The sequence below is a fragment of the Carassius auratus genome, chromosome 37 (genome assembly GCF_003368295.1).
Source record: "Carassius auratus strain Wakin chromosome 37, ASM336829v1, whole genome shotgun sequence".
Classification (NCBI taxonomy): Eukaryota; Metazoa; Chordata; class Actinopteri; order Cypriniformes; family Cyprinidae; genus Carassius; species Carassius auratus.
Window position 1 is genome coordinate 6,534,498 of NC_039279.1, and position 6,000 is coordinate 6,540,497.

Sequence of the window (6,000 nt, forward strand, 5' to 3'; positions counted from 1 at the left end):
TGAGGACCTGTGCTGTCTCGTTCAGTTAGCTGTAGCTGTTGACTGTGGAGCTCGGGCAGTGTTCTGGGTGCTTGGCTCATCTTCCTTGCGAGTTTTCATGTGAAGAAGCACTTTCAGCACCCTCAGGATCTCTGCTGTCTCAGACGTGGCTGCACTGTGTTGCCCTCTGCTGGCTTGGAATGGTATTGACTCTCTGTAAAAATGTCTGTGACTGTGGTGTTGTAGGGCGCCATCTAGGGTTAACTCCAAGCAGTGCTCAGAGACAGAGACTTTGGGGTATTTCACAGTCTTTTCACAAATAGTCTTTTGCTTGGTGCAAGCTTTGTGGGCTAAGCTCCGTAACTCTTGTGTAGTCCTGTTACGAGGACACGCTGGGACTCTGAGATGAAAACTCCAACTGGCATGTAGGTTTAGGAGGAACAGAGTTTTTAAGTTGAAATCCTGTTCCATACCTGGTTCGTTGCATGCTCCGAAGTAGGTGTTTCGTAGCTGACTACAGAAAGTCTGTGGGTTTTCAAATCGGCCCTGTTTGAGGTCCATAGCAATAAGGAGCCCATGATCTGAGTTTGGATCAGAGAATTCAAGAATCAAAGTCTGTAGCAGTTGCTGGTAGTACGCTTTGACAGTCTCTGGTTGACGATCCAGAAAGCAATGCACATCACGGCTGGACGTGATTTTTAACAGGTACAATGTATTCACATCTGTCACGTTAGCGACAGTTTGCAAATGAAATTCAATGGCTTGTAAAGAAGCATGAACGCCATGTCCTCCTGCAGGATCTGGATTGAATGTAGAGATGCTTCTGGTTAGCTTGTGAAGTTCTCTGTGAGCAGTGCAGGGTTTGGTGACATGCGTTCTCTGGAAGGGTTCTCTTCCCTCCGTTATTGACAGATGTTCTTGTAAGCTGGCTGGTGATTTCCTTAGAAGGGAGACTACACCCCCTTTTCCAGCTCTGGGTTCTTGGCTGAAAGGGTTGGAGTGGCGGCCCGGGAGAAATTTTGTGGTGTGCGTTTCTCCGATCCAGCCACTCTGTAATCTGTGAGATTGTCTCAGTTCTGTGTGAACAGTGTCAAGTTCATCTTGGAGCTTGTCTCTCTGCAGAGTAAGCTTGTTGAAATTAGCTCGGGCCGCTTGCAAGTGTGTTTTGCAGGCCCAGGTTTTATAGTCTCTTTCTTTCAGTTCAGTCTCTGCTCTTTTTAGGAGAGCGTCACCTTGCTGGAGATTTTTGTTGAGGTCTTTTCTGGCTTCTCTCTCCAGCTGTTCTTTTTGGTCTGTGTCGAGGCGAAGATCTTGCAGGGCATTGTGAAGTCTTTCAACTCCTTTCTGTAGCTCTGGATCTGTGTCGTCCTCTTTCTCGCGCTGGTTCTGGGTCTCGAGGAGGGGCTGATCAAGATGACTCTGGGTTGGGGCCTGGTCCTTCCAGGCCTCCTCCGCGATGTTGCTCCGTTCACTGAGCCGTGCCTGGGCGACGAGAATGTGAACTAGGCTTCCGAAGATCCTGGCGAGTTCTCTGTAGTAGTCGCTTTGGTTTGGATCGCGTGCCATCAGTTCATCTAGCTCGGTGTCTAGTTGCTCTGGGTGCTGCAGGTTACTGGCGTCCTTGGGCAGAAAGGGGGTCGTCACTGCTTTCAACCATGTCGAGAGGTGGCCCCCATGGACTGCTGGACTGGATGCCTGGAACATCCTGACTCTCTGTCGGTGAGAGAAGCACAGCACACACACAAAAAGACCAATGCAAGTTCGTTCTACGTTTAACGAGCTATACTCATACGGGCTGTGCCGTTTATGAGAATTTTGGGGCTAACTGATGCAAACAGTCAGACAGTTAAGTAGCCAATTAACTTGGGTCAACGAAGGACCTGAAATGGAGATTTGACAGGCAGTAGCCTAGCGGGTCGTGTGATGACACCGGCTGCTGGTGGTCGCTCTACTATTTCACTTCGTTGGTGGCTCACAGGTTACTGTCTCTATGTGAAATGAAAGAAACCAAATCACAACAGAACAGAGGATAGAAAAAGATCAAAGTGAAACAACACTTGAAATGAGATAAAAACAATAGAAACACAATGTGTTAGTGAGAATAAGGAGGCCTAAGCCTACTGCTAGGTTTTAAGATAGGGCCAACAGGTGAGTGGGCTATCTGGGTAGGAAACCTAGAAATATGGTGTGGCTTAAAGCAGTAAAAGGGTCAGAACACTTAAAATATATCCGGGGGAATATCTAATATTCTGTGGTTTATAATAAGTGGATGGGTTTTATCACATTGGGTTCACCTGGGTGAATTGAAGTCATTCAGGTGGGAACCAGTGGCTTGGTCAACCTCCCCGGTGCTCCCCAAACACTCAACCGCAGTGTCCCCGGTCCTCCGTTACTCTGGCGTGGCGCCGTCTCGAACGGCTTATGACTTTTAGCACAACCTTTGGAGAGCCAAAATTGCTGATGTCTCTTGAGACAAGAGGAACCGAGTTTCACTCGCAGCCAGTATCGGTAACACCGGTCGGGCAGCCTTGCTCACTGGAAACCTGAGATGACTGTCCAATCACCAAGGGAGTTCTACAATCAAATACACAAAGGATGAACAAAGGAAACTTAAAGTTAATTAAGGTTTGGTTTGTTTAACATCAATTGAGTAACTATATGTAGAGAGGAAAGGTAACAGCTTTACCTAATCATGATAAAACAAAACAAAGGAACTATGATAATAATGGTAATTATCAAAATAACCTAAGTCAAAGAGAGAAGCAAAATAATAAACATCAAATAAAATAAAAAAAAAAAACAGGAATGAAACAAGAGAGAAGGAGTAGCTGGTTTTCACCACAAGGGGGGGAAAGTACTGCTTCTCTGTCTTTAACCTGCTGAGCAGAAAACTTAATTCAAATTAAAAATTCAAAACTGGTTTAAATCAAAATTTAAAATAAGCATGTAAGAATTAAAAGGAAAATCTGAATAATATCCTATAATAACCATTGATAGCTTTGTAAGTTATCATTAATGATCATGAAATTAATCAAACAGGGTGAGATTAATCAAAAAGGGTAAAAGTGGACATGCACTTCAAAACAGAATGGAAAAGACAGAGGTCTGTTAGTCGATTTAACAGGAGACTGCCACTAGATGGCTTACCTTCTAAGTGGGTCAATCAGTGGTTGACCTGAAACATCTAGATTTCCACTATTAAACAATTACATTTTAATTCAAATCATGTTTGAACCAAACTCAAAGTAAATGTAAACAGTCAAAGGCAGGGAAAATTTTGTTTTCCCTGTAATAATATTCGCACGAGCAAAGCTGTAAATGCAAATAATTATCGAGAATTTAGACATCCAATTCAAATACATCACAGGGGATTTGAATTAGCAATCAGAGCGCATTATCTGAAACGGCCACGGATGGCGACTTTGCACTCATGCAAGCTGGAATCAGAAAGCAGGGCGTACCTGAAATTTCTAACCACGCTTTCCCTCTGGTGTTTAGATAGCGGAATTACAATTTCAATATGACTTAGAAATTATCTGATCGTTTGTCAGGCTGATTTTCTGCATCAAAAATCACAAGTAACAAACAGAAAGTTTTGATTCTGGTGCTATATACTTCACAAGAGTGTAAGGAAGGATCGTTTCACTGCCCAGACACAAATGTAAAAACAGGAATTTTTACACCTGTTGACTCCCATAAACATTTATCAAAATAGCACTTATGATTTAAATGTTTTAGGTTTAAAAATCGGGTAGCTAAGCCAATTTTAGACCAGGAGTTTTTATCGTTTTAATTTGAATATCACTGTGGTTTACCACAATTCAATAACGATACTTAATAAGTAAGGCCTTTTAACTGAATCAGAGGAACATCGCTCATGTTCAGATTTACATGTTGCAACTAATAAAAGATTTCTTTATCTTTTAATCATTCATATTAAAATGTTCTCACTGTAAAAAGATTTTGGTCTTTCTTAACAGGATACTTTTAACATTATACTGCAGTTTACTTTCATTAAAAATAACAGTGACTATACTGTTAAGTTTCTATGAATACCTAGGTGCTACTGACCAGCTTTTGCCTCAGTCAGTTAGGAGTGAGTTCGCGTCTTGCGACTTATCTCACAAGTAACGTTACATAATTTCATAGCGCACGTGCAGAAATTATTAAAAACCATATACACAGATTGATTGCTCACAAAACGAAGTTTTGAAATGCCCGCATTCTCCACCAAAAATGTAACAACAATGAGTTTTACATAGTAATTAACTCAAATGATATATAGGAATTTGAATAATTAATCAAGAATTTGATTAATATATATCTCAGATGACAGTTACATTTAATTTTATTGATTATGAAAAATAGCTCAATTGCCAATACCAATACTAATCACAGGGCACTGTAATTTACTCATTAATATGTCAATATTACATTCTTCATATCAATTATTGTGATCTCTTACTGTAAATTACTGCAGATCAAACCGTGGTATGTCCAGCACACCACTGTAGACCTATCAATTTTCAATAAAGTTATCACGCCTTATAATTCAAGGAAAAGTATTCTCTGGCCATGAAAATATTATCCTATCCTTATGATAAATTTAGTTTCTAAATTTAGAGCTTGTAGCTAAAGACCAGAACATTTCAGTGACTCGTAATGTGAGTGGGGTGGAGTCCAGCCAATCATTTTATATATGGTTTTTAATAATTCAACTAGTAATACATCAAACTACAAATCACACAGAGTAAATATGCGTACGAAAATACAGACAATAAACATTTACAAGACATAACGGAATCCAAATAAAAGAGAGAGAGAGAGAGAGAGAGAGAGAGAGAGAGAGAGAGAGAGAGAGAGAAGTTAGAAAGCGAGAGAGATCACAGAATGAGCTCAGGTATGAAAATCAGTCAGTAAACCTTAGTGGAACCAACAACGAATCAAATAATAGCAACACTTTAAAGCAGCATTTAAATCTCCATAGAGAAAAGTGATACTTGCATGCCCAGTGCGCGTGAGCGTGGTACCGGCGACGCACGTTGATGTCACTGTGGTCCTTTGAAAACTGCGCCTGGGCCGGAGGCCGTGTGACGCGCGTGCAAGCTGCGCTGGATCTTGCGTGAGCGTGGAGTCACGTGTTCCTTTGTTGCAAGATGTGTCGTTCATCTTCGCGCGGTATTTGAAAGGTTCAACAAACATTGTTCCAGAATTCGTCTTCCTTTGTGGAGAGGCGAATAGTTGAATAAACTTAGTAAAGAAAAGAAAAAAAACAACGAAAATGAAAGTTTCCAAAGAGCCATGAAAATGGCTTTCCTCTCCTCAGTCCGTGTGCTGAGGGGAGGAGAACAAGCGCGGCCTGAGCCGCGCGCGAGCGACGTGTCCGAGAACGGAGAACGGGAAGAAGAGCAGAAGGAAAGAGAGAGGTGGACCTTGTTTGGTCAATTCTTATAGCTTGAAATAGTTCACGCCCATTTTCGAGGAGCATCCAATGAATGTCCGCGATCTGAAGCGGAGGGAAAGTTCCTTTGTCTCGGTTGAGACAACCCCCTGATGATTTAGGGCCTGTCCGATTTCATCAGGAATATTAAAGCAAGTTCATTATTCCAGATTAAATACATTTTTCATTACTTTGCTCTAGATAAATGGGTCTGTCAAAGCATGACGATTAGAACAAGACTAGACATAATATATATATGACCAAAGATCTAATTTTTAGATCGAATTACACATTTAAAGATTTTTTAACACATGATAACACTGCAGATGTTGGGAAACATCTAATGTACCAAAAGGAATACGTAATACATTTATAAAACATGAAAACAGAAAGTTAATGAATACATTCCATAGAATGCATTGTTCAAAAGAAGCCAGTGACTTGGCTTCTCTCCTGTCCTGGTGTGGTCGTAAAATTTTACAGCTACCAAGGAGTGTGGGTTGCAGAACATTTCCTTTTGAGAAAGTAAAGTGAGGAGAGACATTTCCTAAAGTATGAGCTTGCAACTTATACTCTTCACA